Source organism: Bison bison, unplaced genomic scaffold (assembly GCF_000754665.1).
Source record: "Bison bison bison isolate TAMUID 2011002044 unplaced genomic scaffold, Bison_UMD1.0 scf7180017864533, whole genome shotgun sequence".
NCBI lineage: Eukaryota > Metazoa > Chordata > Mammalia > Artiodactyla > Bovidae > Bison > Bison bison.
In genome coordinates this window covers 8,163,735-8,178,973 of record NW_011495082.1, presented here as the reverse complement: position 1 = coordinate 8,178,973, position 15,239 = coordinate 8,163,735, and the positions used below count along the sequence as shown (strand labels likewise).

The 15,239-nt window shown below is 36.9% G+C and overlaps 1 protein-coding gene across 3 annotated transcripts in view; it reads left to right on the top strand.

Annotated features, from left to right (window-relative positions):
• The window catches only part of FAM172A (family with sequence similarity 172, member A), a 283,100-nt gene that overhangs the window by 21,342 nt on the left and 246,519 nt on the right, over positions 1–15,239 (top strand). The gene's annotated exons all lie outside the window — the stretch shown is intronic.

The window sequence follows — 15,239 nt, the reverse complement described above, 5'->3', positions numbered from 1 at the left end:
TACAGTTTCAAAAATAAAGTAAGGACTTACTTATTTAATTTTTGGCAACACTGCCCAGCTTGTGGAATCTTGGTTCACCAACCAGGACTGAATCATGCCCTTGGCAGTGAAAGTGCGGAATCCTAACCCTTGGACCACCAGGAGTTCCCAGAGACTCTTTTTCATTAATTCTCTTTCTTCTCTTTATTCCTTGGAAATATTGTTTGTGTTGGTAGGCTTCGATCATTTTATAAACAAGCCCTGTTCAAGTCAATATTTATGAGCCCATAATACATGAGATGTCAGTATGAGTAAGATAGCCCCTATCTTCTGAGAGGTAATATGGCCTGTATACAACTTGACCATAATATAAAATTGTTGTTTAGTGACTTAAGTCATGTCCGATTCTTTTGCAACCCCATGGACTATAGCCCACCAAGCCCCTTCAGTCCATGGGATTTCCGAGGTAAGAATACTAGAGTGGGTTGCCATTTCCTTCTCCAGGGGATCTTCCTGACCTGGGGATCAAACCTGCGTCTCCTGCTTTGGCAGGCGGATTCTTTACCTCTGAGTCACGTGGAAAGCCCCTAATATGCAATACAAAGAGCTAAAATACCTGACGTACTTAAGGAGCACACTCTTTGAGGAGAATATTTCCAGAATAGTAATTAGTGAATGAGAAATGTTTCAGAGTGGAAATGTTTTATGTCTTAAGTTTAAACTTCATTTTTTAAAATTAAGTAGTAAATTTTCTTATGAAAACATGGAAAAAATCTTTAGCAAAATTGAGTTACACATTTAATTAAGATTACTATAAAAATAAGAAAATACTTTTCTTTAGAGCGTCTTGGACTGTAATCATAAAATGTATTTCTCTCAGAGCTCAGCTACTTTTTGTTTTTCTCTAAATGTTGACCCTATAGGAAATTGCAGCACAATTTTCAAAGCTTTGATCACTTATGCCTGTTTTAGGTAATTCAGCCTTGAAGTATGATGCATATATTCACCTGCAGAATTACAGATCCGTTGGTTACCTTACTTATTAAGATGTATTACTGCCTGAGACTTGTTTTCAATTTCTGCAAAACATTTTAGGAAGGTTGTTTTTTCCTATACATTCCATAATTACAAAACTTTTGCTTTTGGTTTATTGTTGGCAAGTGAATATATTTAGCATTTTCCAATTACTGTTTTCTACTCGTTTTTTAAAGACATATGGATATTAGCTATATCTAAAATTTTAAATATATAAATGAAGGACTAAGTACTTCATAAAATTTAAAAAATTAAAACTATACTGCAGAGGTCCTGAAATAGTGAATTTCCATGTAAATTGAAAATATAAATAAACTTTTGGCATAAGTGTCTGAATTATACTCTTTTCATATTTGTTGTTAACTGATTTATTATTTGAAACCATTTTTTTAATTCACATGTTCCATATTCAATAAAATATCTTGTCAGAAGAAGAATTTCTATGTTCCTCAGAGTTTATATTTCTTTTCTTGCTTTTTCTTCTGAATGCTTCTTATTCAGAACTGATAGTTTTGCTGGCTCATTGATTAAATCACAGTAGGATTCTTCAGTTTAAGAGGTCTAATCCAAAATGTTGATTATGAAACAAATCATTTTAAAAAGGGAAGAGAAGTTAGGTTTGCAGTTTTTCAGGATTTTACCCAAGCCTAGTGTCTATTGTTTAGTATATGACCATTATTAAAATAGTGGCTGAAATTGTGAAAAAGCCCACTTCCATACCCTTCCAGTTCTATGATTTTGTGTTTTGAATCTTGATTTAAAATTCTCTTAAATAATATTGTTGGACTTAGTAGTTTTTAAAGGGTCAGCCCTAGAGGCTTGCAGCTTACTTTGGGATCCTTGTAATATGTATGTGTATTTGTGTATGTGTTAAAACAGGTTTGCGTGAACAAATACTAAAATATTTGAATATTTTCATTAATAGCAAAACCAAACCCATTAGCCACATGAAGAGCAATGGCACGAGTTTACAGAAGCGCTGCCAACTTATGAATTGTTGGATTTCTTGTGGTTACCTGGGGCTTAATATTAAAATTTGTGGATAATATTTCAAATGAACACAATGCAGGCTTATTTAAAATCAAGGATAGGCCTTTAAATATATACTTAGGCTAAGCATTGGTGCTAATTCTTTGTTAGTCCAGGCAGCTTTATAATTTTCTTGCTGCTAATTTGTGTACCAATAAAGGATGGTTGAATCAACATCTGTTTTTCAGTGAAAGGAAGTTTAACTCTCAAGCAGAAAAAGCAGTATTTTCAGCATTTGTCATTTAAACAAATAGAAATGAGTTTAACAAAATGTTATTTTCAGTCAAAGCACCAGATAAAATGCTTTATTCTTGTTTTATTCTCATTCTAACATCAAGTCCTCCCTCCAGTGGCTGCTGTTACAACATTTTCCTCTTTTACCTTATTTAAAAAAAAAGGCAAGGAAAATTAGGATTTTTTTTCTCAGAATTAAAGCCTATTTTTGTGTCATGTTGAAAGACATGCAGATGATCACTCTGTGGAAAATAGTGTTTTGTGACTAGATGAGCCTGTCTTTTGATAGTCAAGGGGACAGACAGAAATTCATTTTGAAATGAAATCTTCAATTCAGTTCAGTTACTCAGTCATGTCTGACTCCCTGTGACCCCATGGACTGCAGCACGTCAGGCCTCCCTGTCCGTCACCAACTCCTGGAGTTCACTCAAACTCATGTCCATCGGGTCGGTGCTGCCATCTAGCCATCTCATCCTCTGTCGCCCCCTTCTCCTCCCGCCTTCAATCTTTCCCAGCATCAGGGTCTTTTCAAATGAGTCAGCTCTCAGGTGGCCAAAGTATTAAAGTTTCAGCTTCAGCGTCAGTCCTTCCAATGAACACCCAGGACTGATCTCCTTTAGGATGGACTGGTTGGATCTCCTTGCAGTCCAAGGGACTCTCAAGAGTCTTCTCCAACACCACAGTTCAAAAGCATTAATTCTTCAGCCCTCAGCTTTCTTTATAAGTCCAGTTCTCACATACATACATGACTCCTGAAAAAACCATAGCTTTGACTAGATGGACATCTTAGTCCTCATCTTTTATTTTCAAGTTGCTTATAACTGCCCCTGCACCAGCATTTAAAAAATTTAATTGCTTGTATATCTTCAAAGGCAGATTTTACTTGTTGTACTTACTAGTGGCAAATACCAAGGAAAGACCAAAACCATAAGTAGTAGTTTATGCACATAGTTGTATTCTCAAATATTATAAAGTTTTCGGATGTTATTTTTAATACAGGCTTTAAACATTTACAGTTTTATCTTTTTAAATAGCTGGTGCAAATGCTTTTGAGAAAATCAATTTTTATTCAAAATATTAGTTCCATTTCAAAACAGGCAAGGAATCAATTGGGTTTTAGTATTATGATTTTTTTTTTTGATATATAGCTTCTCTGAGATTTACTCAATACTTGATTATCCTTTCCCTTATAATTGCTTCTTAGGTTTACTCACCAAGTAGAACCCCCAAATTTCTGACTAACTAGATAGGACTGGACTCCTAACTTTATGCTTAAGAAAAATACCCCCAAAGAACAACTTATTGAAGGCAGTACTACTAAAATTAGTTATTACTTTTCTTTCAGTGTTTTCTTTATCATTTATTTAAACATATATTGTTGATAAATAAAAAACACACAAGCCCAAGTTGTATATCGTCTTTGTAGTGTACAGTCTGCATACACTATCAACAGTTTACATCGACTCGTGTGTTTCTCCCCATTTCATTCTCCTACCACCTTCCCAGTGGTAATCCATGTTCTGAACTTTGTGCTTTTCTCTTAATTTTTCCTAAGTTTTATCACTGGAATTGTGATACCTATAAATTGTTTTAGTTAAGTTTGTTTTTGAACTCTATATACATGGTATTATAAGTTTTCTGATTTTTGGTTGTTTCGTCCGTACTGTTTTAGAGAACACTCTTGTGAGTGCCTTGGACTGCAAGGAGATCAAACCAGTCAATCTTAAAGGAGATCAACCCTGAACATTCATTGGAAGGGTTGTTGCTAAGGCTGAATCTCCAATCCTTTGGTCATCTGATGTGAAGAGCCAACTATCGTTGAAAGAGAACTTGATGCTGAGAAAGATCAAAGCCAAGAGGAGAATAGGGCAGTGGAGGGTGAGATGGTTAGATATTAAAAGCATCACTGACTAAATGGACATGAATTTGAGCAAATTCTGAGAGATAGTGGAGGACAGAAAAGCCTGGCATGCTATGGTCCATGGAGTCACAAACAGCTGGACACGACTTGCAACAACAATAATTTTTGGAACATTCATTTGTGTTTTTTAGTGTGGTTGTGGCTCATTCACTTTCACTGCTTTATACTCTTCATTCTGTTAATATACTGCAGTGTATCTGCCTTGCTTTAATTGGAGAACAGTCTTTTCCAGATGTGGTAACCAGTTTCTAAGATGGCCCCCAGTGATCCTTGTTTCTTGATATTTATACCTTTATGCAGACCTTTCCTATATTGAATAGGATTGTCCTCTGTGCCAGTAGACTATTGAGGAAGTGATGGTGAGAATTTTGCAACTTTCTCCTTGATTTCCTAGTTCTGTCTCTGTGAATAAAACCGGAAATCATGGCTTGGTGATATTCAAGCAGTCCCGGGAAGAAGTTCATGTGAGGAGATACTGAGGCATCTAGCATCAACCCAGTACCAGTAATTTATCTGTGTGTGTGATTTACCTTTAGCCTCAGTCAGACCTTCAGATGGTTATGGACTTGTCAGTTTATCTCGACTGCAACCTCAGGAATCTGAGCCAGAACCTCCCAAATGAGCTGCTTCCGAATTTCTGACCGGTAGAAATCACTTGAGATTATAAATGTTTGTTGTTTTTGGCAGCTGCATTTTGAGGTAATTTGTCTTGCATCTACAGATAATGTATAAACTAGCTTTTTTGATGATATGAACATTTCTTGAACATTTTTATACCTTCTGTTACACATATACAAAACCAAGTAGTGGAACAAGATGTGTAATTACTGAGCTGAAGATGATCAGAATGCTTAACCTGGGTATCTTATGCCAATTTTTAAAAAAGTGGTTATATTAAGATATATTTTGGTCAGCCCTATGAATAAAAGTCTCCATTATACCTAATTCTTTTTTTAACTTTGGGCATCCCAGGGTTGGGAAGATCCCGTGGAGGAGGACATGGCAACCCACTCTAGTATTCTTGTTTGGAGAATCCCAATGGACAGAGGAGCCTGGTGGGCTACAGTCCATGGAGTCACAAAGAGTTGGGCACGACTGAGCAACTGAGCACAGCACTTAGTGTGCACTTGTCACTTCCTAAGTGTGGCACGCTGTCACTTCGTAATATTTTCTAGTTTAGTGAGTGTAAAATAATATCTTTTTTGTAAATATCTATTAATAAATTGTGTTTCTTGGGACTTCCCTGGCAGTTCATTGGTTAAGACTGTGCTCATCATCTGCAGGGAGCATGGGTTTGATCCCTGGTTGGGGAACTAAGATCCCATGTGCTGCCCAGTGCAGCCAAAATGAAATAATAAAAAACAAACTCAGTCTTTGTTTAAAAAAAAAAAAATTGTATTTCCCGTCCCAGGATCAAAACAGTAGTCTTCCATATTTTCCCCTAAAAAATTTAAAGTTTTTTGCATTTATACCCTTAATCCATTATCTATCTTTGAAACGGATATCTAATTTCATTTTTTACAATGTGGCTGACCAGTTCCAATTATTGAAAGGTTCATCCTTTGCCTAGTGATATGTCAGGGTCATCTGTGTCACATGATTTGTTATGTGGCTGTGCTTTGGAGGTTTATTCTGTTGGTCAGCTTGTCTCTTCTAGTACTAACAACACACTGTCTTAATTACTGTGATACCTGGTAAGGCAAGTCTTCTGTCATCTTCTTTGATACTTTCACAGTATTGAGCCCTTCTTACATGAATATGGCATGTTTCTTCATGTATTTCAGTCTTCTTTATTGTCTGTTAGTAAGATTTTATCATTTTCTGCACATCATTTTAACATACCTTTTGTTAGATCTATTCTTACTATGTAATTTATTTTTTGCTCTCCAAAATGTCTTTAAAAAAGCAACCATACTTTATAAGTGATTGTTTCTGGTATTTATAAATATACTTTACTTCAAAATATAAATAGTTTTAGTCATCTTGCCAAATTCTCTTTTTATCCCTGATAATGTAGAGATTCTTCATATATTTTTTATATTTTTGAAGATTTTTTTCTTGATTTTGTTGTTTGTTGTTATCTAAAACATAATCATATTATCTGCAAATAATGGTAGCTTTGTTTTCCTATTTTTAATCCTTATATATTTTAATTTTTTTTTTATGTTTCCTTATACTGGCTAGAAACTTCAGAAAACTTTGACTAGAAGTGATAAAAGCAAACTGGTAATGTTGGACATTCTTGGTAACTGACTTTAAAGAGAATGTTTTTAGTAATTTACCATGGACAGTAATTTTACTGTAATTTTTTTGAACCTCTCTATCACGTTAAGAGCATTCCTTTTTATTCCTGGTTTGCTGTGACTTCTTTTCCAAAAATGAGTATTGAATTTTACCAAATACTTTTCTGCCGATTTTGAAGTTATTATGATTTTTCTTCCTCTATGTTAATTTAGTGAGTAACATTTGTAGATACTGTAATGTTTTGTAATGTACGTCTTGAGTTTGATCTCAGTAGGAGGGTCCTTCAGGGAACTTAGCTATTATGTTGGAAGGAAAATCTAGTAAAATTCTTGACTCTCATGATCATAGGAAGGGTCTCTACTACTTTGTGCTTTTGTAGACAATAGTAGTGAAAGCTGTCTGGCATACTGTGTTTAAAAATAGGTCTAATAATATAAATGGCTTAACATTCCACACTGTCCTTGTGCTGACAACTTTAGCGCCACAGATTTAAATTCCTGTAATTAATAGTCTGGCTAAGTGATGGTTGTTTTTTGAGGAAAAAATATTTTGTAGAAGCCAGGAGGGTTCTTATTTGTTTTTGGAATAAGAGATTTTTGCTATCTCAACTCCTTTGTTAATTTAGTCAAGTTATGAATTGTTTTGATTGTTTTCTGAATAACATAAGTAACCACGGTAACTAATACGGTGGTTGGAAAGGTGATTTGAAGTTTCACGTTTCTAGTTCTCTTTATTCAAGATCAGATATTGGTAGTGTCTCAGGAATAGAGAGCCTTCCCAAATCTTTCTGAGTTCATCATTTGCTGGTCCCAGGATGCAGTCATTTTTGAAATATGGTACAGACATGAAATTCTAGAAAGTAATATCACTTCATAAAGAACTGGGAAAGTCTAGAGGCTGAGAAAAAAATTGTTCATTCTGAGGGCACCTAGTGATAACATTCGTAGTTGTTAACACATTTAGGTAAAGTCAAGTTTCACAGATGTTTTCCCCTTAAATAAACAATAAAGAGTGCCCTGTCAGTAGAGCGTGGATACGAGTGGTACTTAAATGCCTATTTGCAGTACAGTTGTGGTCTCCCCCAAAGCTTAACTTTGCCCTTAACCTTTGTTGCTGGTGTTATTAGTATATCTTGCCAGGATTAAGACTAAACTTCTTGATGATATACTCAAGTTTTTCTTTATTTTTTTTTAAACTATAGCAGGTGTTACTTTTCTGACTTTGAAGTAAGTTAGTATTGTGTGTGAGATCAGTTGCAAAAATAATCAAAATAATAATAACCAAAATAAAGCAATTATTACCAAATTTCAGTCCCTATTAGAAATTGGGTAAAATCTGAGTACTATTAGGTGGTATGTGGCCAAAGAATGAACTAAATCATGACCAAAGTGAATCAGTGCTTCCCACCAGATTCTCATTGGAAGATGTATGTAAGGGACAGGGACAGGCCAGGGAGGCAAACGATGATTGACAGAGAATCCCAAAGCACAGAACTAAAACTAGACTAGAGCACTGCGATTTACAAAACTGTATATGTAAATGTTCACATAATAATATTTGCTCCTGGTGTCTAGATAGAGCAGGCCTACATGGTTGCCAGCCTGACTGTGGTGGAAGGGGTGAGAGGGACATTTGAAGAGAGAAGTTCTTTAAGTGAGTCTGCCTCAAGTCCACTTAACAGTTTTGTTTTTTTTTTCCCATGGAAGGAAAAAGGAAGCATGAGTGAGATGGTCAGGGATCTTCCCTTCTGAGCCTGTGCCTTGACCTTTGGCGTCGTAGCTGTAAAGAAGAGATAGGGGAGAGAGATCCACTTAATACACAGCGAGGAATACTGCTCCAATGCCAGCATCATCTCTTTCAGACCATAGGAATCATCACCTCAAAAAGAAACTGGGTACCCACTAGCAGTCACTCTTCATTCTCTCCCCCACCCCATCTCCCCCAGACTATTTATTAATCTGAGAGAGGGTCACCTTAGTGTCTACCACATGCATATTATATTTTAAAATTTAGATTGAACCTTGAGTTCACAAAGTTAAGCAGAGATGCCAGTAAGGTGTTTATGGAATGAGAAAATTTGACTTAAGCTTTGCAAATATGTTCTTACTGTTATTTCATGGTATTCAGTTCAGGTCAATTCAATCGCTCAGTTGTGTCCGACTCTTTGTGGCCCCATGAATTGCAGCACGCCAGGCCTCCCTGTCCATCACCAACTCCTGGAGTTCACTCAAACTCATGTCCATCAAGTTGGTGATGCCATCCAGCCATCTCATCCTCTGTCGTCCCCTTCTCCTCCTGCTCCCAATCCCTCCCAGCATCAGAGTCTTTTCCAGTGAATAAACTCTTTGCATGAGGTGGCCAAAGTACTGGAGTTTTCAGCTTTAGCATCATTCCTTCCAAAGAACACCCAGGACCTATCTCCTTTAGAATGAACTTGTCGGATCTCCTTGCAGTCCAAGGGACTCTCAAGAGTCTTCTCCAACACCATGGTTCAAAATCATCAATTCTTCAGCACTCAGCTTTCTTCACAGTCCAAATCTCACATCCATACATGACCACTGGAAAAACCATAGCCTTGACTAGACGGACCTTTGTTGGCAAAGTAATGTCTCTGCTTTTGAATGTGCTATCTAGGTTGGTCATAACTTTCTTTCCAAGGAGTAAGCGTCTTTTAATTTCATGGCTGCAATCACCATCTACAGTGATTTTGGAGCCCCCAAAAAATAGTCAGCCACTGTTTCCACTGTTTCCCCATCTATTTCCCATGAAGGGATGGGACCAGATGCCATGATCTTGGTTTTCTGAGTGTTGAGCTTTAAGCCAACTTTTTCACTCTCCTCTTTCACTTTCAAGAGGCTTTTTAGTTCCTCTTCACTCTGCCATAAGCATATTGGTTACTTTTAAGTCTTATGAAGATAACTTCTGCTTGGTCAGTTTGGTCTGGAGTTATGTACATTTGTAATATTATATTTTACTGTTTATGTTTACCGTAAAATTAAAGTCTCTTAAGTAGCTAATGACAATTTAATTTGACCCCCATAAATGATCATATATTTTTGACATACTCTGTTTTTCTCAAATTTTGAGCATATGTCCTTTTTGAGAATTCTTTTGCCCTCTGATGTACCTCTGCTATTTCTGTTCCATATTATGAAAACTTCATAAAAGGCTATTTAAATTATTTTTTTCTTTTGTGGAGTTTCAAAGTTGAGAGTTATCTAAAAGGATTGTTTTAGACGTGTTTAATTTCTCAGATTGAGCTTTAGTGTAGTCTTGTAAATATTCTAAGGTTTTTCACTAGCTTTGTTGAGTTTCTGTCTTTTTGCTAGCCAGAAAACCATATAAAAGCTAACCAAACAACTAGCAATTTGGGAACCTGTTAAAAAGACACAGTAGTAAAATATTAGTTTCTTCTAAAATCTTTCTTTTTGAGATCCCTTAACTTTTGACTCTTTCTTTTAGATGCTTGGTTTACCAAAATATTGTGAGGAATGATGGGGAGTAGCTTTTTTTTCCCATTCCAGTACTCTTGCCTGGAAAATCCCATGGACTGAGGAGCCTGGTAGGCTGCAGTCCATGGGGTCAAGAAGAGTTGGACACGACTGAGCACTTCACTTTCACTTCTCACTTTCATGCATTGGAGAAGGAAATGGCAACCCACTCCAGTGTTCTTGCCTGGAGAATCCCAGGGACGGGGGAGCCTGGTGGGCTGCCGTCTACGGGGTCGCACAGAGTCGGACACGACTGAAGCGACTTAGCAGCAGCAGCAGCAGCAGCACCAACAGTTTGACTTTACCTGTCAGTTGTAGCTAATAAGTTGTACCAATAAGAAACTGGATGTGAAAAGACTTGGTGACTGTGAGTAGCATGTGCATATAAGAGAGTTAAAATAATGCTCTTTGGACACGACTTTGATCTGAATGAAGATAGAACTCACACACTTGAACTTTTTTAGACATACATTTTAGTAAGATTGGACAAGAATATAAACAAATTAATTTAAATTCCATTATGATTATTTTCAACATGGCCTTGGAAAGCCAAGTAAACTCAAGAAGTATTTATTGGGGGGCTTTATTGTTTATTCTAAGAATTCACCCAAATGATGCACATTGAAAGTTTCTTATTCCTATAGGCTGAACTGATAAGGATAGCCTTTTTGGAGTTTGAGCACATGGTAATTGGAATCAAATTGTTTCCGATGTTCTGTGAATTACTAATATATATTATTGTAAAGGAATTTGTAGCTTATAAAATGTGTTTGTCTATATTTTTTCATAGAATCTTCATAATCATCCCGTAAAGGGAAAGCAAAAGTGTTAGTCACTCAGTCGTATCCAGCTCTTTGTGACCCCATGGACTGTAGCCCACCAGGTTCCTCTGTCCATGGGCTTTTCCAGGCAAGAATACTGGAGTGGGTTGCCATTCCCTTCTCCTGGGGTTCTTCCTGACCCAGGGACTGAACCCACATCTCCTGCATTGCAGACAGATTCTTTACCATCTGAGCCACAAAGGGAATCGCGCAGTAAAGGGACATGCTCTTATTTTCTTTGTTATTCCCATTACTTAAGTTAGAGAAGTTGTGACTTTCTGAAGGTCACTCAGCCACTAGGTAGTGGAATTGAGGTTAAAAAGTCTGAATTTCTCATCCCAAACCTACATCACATTGCTTTAGGAAGTAAGGAGTTACTTTAGATGTGCTTGGATTGGAACAACGTATTCCTACTCTGAGCTAAACTTTGACCCACATACAGGTTACATTCTCTGCAGAAACCCATTCTCTGTGCACTGCTGCTAAGTCACTTCAGTCATGTCTGACTCTGTGTGACCCCATAGATGGCAGCCTACTAGGCTCTCCTGTCCCTGGGATTCTCCAGGCAAGAACACAGGAGTGGGTTGCCATTTCCTTCTCCAGTGCATGAAAGTGAACAGTGAAAGTGAAGTTGCTCAGTCATGTCTGACTCTTAGCGACCCCATGGACTGGAGCCTACCAGGCTCCTCCATCCATGGGATATTCTAGGCAAGAGTACTGGAGTGGGGTGCCATATCCTGGGCCTTGTCTTCCATGTCTGCTTCTGCCTCATGCCCTTATTCTTTAGCCTCTTCCCCAGGGTCCATGTGTCTGTACATGCACACCACACAGAGTCACACTCATACATGCTCACTCTCCAAAATGTAAATTTTTCACACTGTTGCCTCAGAACTATAAACTGTCCAGGATTGTTGTGAACTAACCTTTGCTGATTCTGAGTAACATGCATACTTTAACTATAATTTGGATAGATGTTTTAGTTCCGCATAAATCTCTGGTACTGATTAAGTTACTATGTTTTGATTGCAAGTAGGCTCTCTTGGGACTTCCCTTGTGACTCAGACAGTAAAGAATCCACCTGCAATGGGTTCAGTCCCTGGGTTGGGAAGATCCCCTGGAGGAGGGCATGGCAACCCATTCCGGTATTCTTGCCTGAAGAACTCCCATGGACAGAGGAGCCTGGCGGGTTACAGTCCATGGGGTCATAAAGAGTCGGACAAGACTGAGCTACTAGGCACACACACACAGGCTCTCTTGAACTGAATTTCAAGAGCCTGACTTAGCATAGATTCTTTGGAACCAAACCAGCTCCAGGGATCCCAGGGACTTAACCCAATTTTACTTGTCCTGTGATATATTTTGTACTTTAATCATTCCATTGAGAATGAGGTGGAAGGGCCTTCTGTTGCAAAATAATCTCTTTCTAGGTCGTATTTAATACTTGACTGAAAACAAACAAATATAGGAAACTGAGGCTTCTGTGTGTCTTTGTGTATTTTTATAAGTGTTCGTGCCATATTTTGAGCAAACAAGGCAAATAAATATTCTACCGTTTCATGTTTTGAAATGCTGACTGGATAAAGATTACACATGACAAGTTATTTATGGTTTTATTTATACATAGTGGGTTCTCTGTTGGAATTATAGAAGGCAAGAAGATATGATAATTGCTTTGTGTAGTTCACAAAATGAAATTGCAAACTGAGATGTTTTGAATCTAGTTTATACTGTAACCATTTCTAGGAAACCGTATTTAAACAGCAGTGGTTATCATGAAGTATACAACATGTCAACTGTGTCCCAATTCACATCAGTAACAACCTTCTACCACTTTATTCCCTAGAACCTAACCTCCATCAGATAATACTAAATAAACTATGTCGAGTGCACATATTAATATATATATATGTGTGTGTGTGTGTGTGTGTATCAAATGTACCAAACAGCTTGCTGGCTGTATTTGTAGTAGTGTTTATCTGTGGTCATGCAGGTTATAACTCTGAATTTTTATTAGGAAAAATAAATTGAGAATTTATAATGTTCCTGATTTAGTTTCACCAGCTGTGCCACTGCCAAGGAAAATAACTTGAGAAGGTAAAAATCTAACAGTGAATAAGAAAGCAGGAGGCAATTTGCTTCATACTTATCTGCTTCATATCTGCTGTTATAAAGGTTTAGGGTCAAAGAGAGTAATTAGTATTCTCCGAACTTAAATACTGTCACTTCAGTAAATTGCAGCGTGTATCTTTGGATTGTCTTGTATAAAAGAAGCATAATGATTATTAATTGATATTTGATCTTGGGAGTCTTGAAAATAATTCTTTAAAATGTGAAATATATTTTTGCCCCTCTATCTCTTACTCAGTTATTTGGGAATTTGACAGATATCCATTGGGCTCCAAATACATCCAACCTTGTTTTAGGGACGGATGAGATACCTGTCCTCATGGAGATCAAAGTCTGAAGGGGGAACTTGTTATTAAACACTAAAGAGCAGTTACAGCTTTTTTTTTTTTTTTTCAAGTTTTACTGAGATATAATTGACATCACATTATGTGCATTTAAGGCATATAATGTGATGATTTGATTTATGTATCTTTTGCAAAATGATACGATAATAAGGTTAGTTAATACATCTCTAACCTCACATAGTTGTCTATTTTTTTAAGACCTACCCTCTTAGCAACTTTCAAGTATACAACACAGTGTTGATAACTGTAGTCACCATGTTATACATGAGATCCCCATAATTTAAAATGCGAATTTTGAAAATGAGTCTGACATCAAAAATATTTTATACTTTCTCTTTCAGTGAAACAGTCACAATGAAATAATCATATAAGTTGTTCTGTTTAGAAATTAGACAGTTTGAGGCCAGTGAAAACCAAAAGTTCATATTTACAAGAATACTGAATTGACAGAGGGGATAGAGTGAAAAAGTGCGAGAAGTCTCCTGTGAATAGTTAATTTGGTCTTGGAATTGTTAGCAAGGAGCACTGTGTGGACTGTCTCAGGGTGAACATTTCTGTTTACTTTCTGCTACAGGATGGTAGACATTAAGGAGTTGCTGGGGAAGCTTGTACCTAAACTTGTGGGACTTGACAGATGAAACTAATTCCCAAACGTAGCCTTATAGCCCTTAAAAATATTGCTTTTTCTTATGTGTTGTAATGATCAGTCTGAGTCTCATGTATTTAATTTGTGGCAGTTTGAGCTGGTCACTAGAGTATAAGCCCCACCCAGGCCGTGCACGCTTTACTCTCCATTGCACCCTCGTGCCCTGCACATGGCTCATCAGACGTGCAAAACTGGTTCTTGAAGGAAGATAGGCATATTTCATCTATGTATAATTTACAGAGTTTTGAGTTACCTATTCACAGAAGAAAAATAGCAACTACTTCCATGCTAAGTGAAAGTGCTTTCCCAGTCAAAGACAGTCTCATATTCTAGTTATTCCTAGGTTAGGAAACTTCACATTCCTGAGAAGCGATAAAGTCCACTAGTAATAGCAACAGTCAGCTATATACACCTTCTATAATATTAATTCTCAACCACTACAATATAACTTACATTTTACAAATGAGAAATCTGAAGATTTTTGAATATTAAGTGGCTTGTCCCTAGCCACGGAGCTGTTATTAAGTGGGGAAGCTAGGATACATTTATAGTATTTTAAAAAAAACAAACCAAGGTATGTTGAACCCTTAATTACCCATCAGGCACTATACTAAGTGTTTTACATTAAACCTCACTGTAGCAACACGAGGGAGGCGTGGTTATCATTTCCATTGTACATGTGTGGAAGACGAGGCATGGAGAAGTTAGATAATTTGCCAAGAGCACGTGGCTAGCTCGTGGTAGAGCCAGAGAGAACTTCCCCTTCTATTTCGCCACCCACAGTCAGAGCTGAGCTAAGGGCCGCGTTGATTTATGACCCTGGGAACATTCTTAGTTTAAAACTATTAAGCATTATTATTTTTAAGTATTTTCTGTTCTACTCTGTTAATTATACAAATGCCTGAGTTTTTAAAGATAATCGTACAGTATACCTCTTGAGTAGAAACTGAAGTTTACTCTTTAGGTAGTAAGTAAATCATTCAGAGGACTATTGTCTTACTTACCTCAGCTTTTATGTAATCTCGTTAATACTTATGGATTGACTATATTAATTTAATTTTTTCCCATTGTATCTGTTGCATTTTTTTTCTGTTAAATTTTAGGAATCGTGTTTTTTTCCCCTTGTTTGTTGGCACCCTGGGAGAAACTGACTGTAGTTCAAATGTTTTCCCTTTGGCCAAAGCAGAGCAGAATTAGATTTTAATAAAGTTTAACTTTATATTATAATTGTTTGTTGGGGTGCCATTTATAGACTGTGACTTTCAGACATTGAATTTGACATAGTTTTGTTTTTTTTTTTTTAAGGGCTGTTTTTTTTCCCCTTAAATTTGCATTTTGAATTATACACTAATGGGTAGTATTATGTAT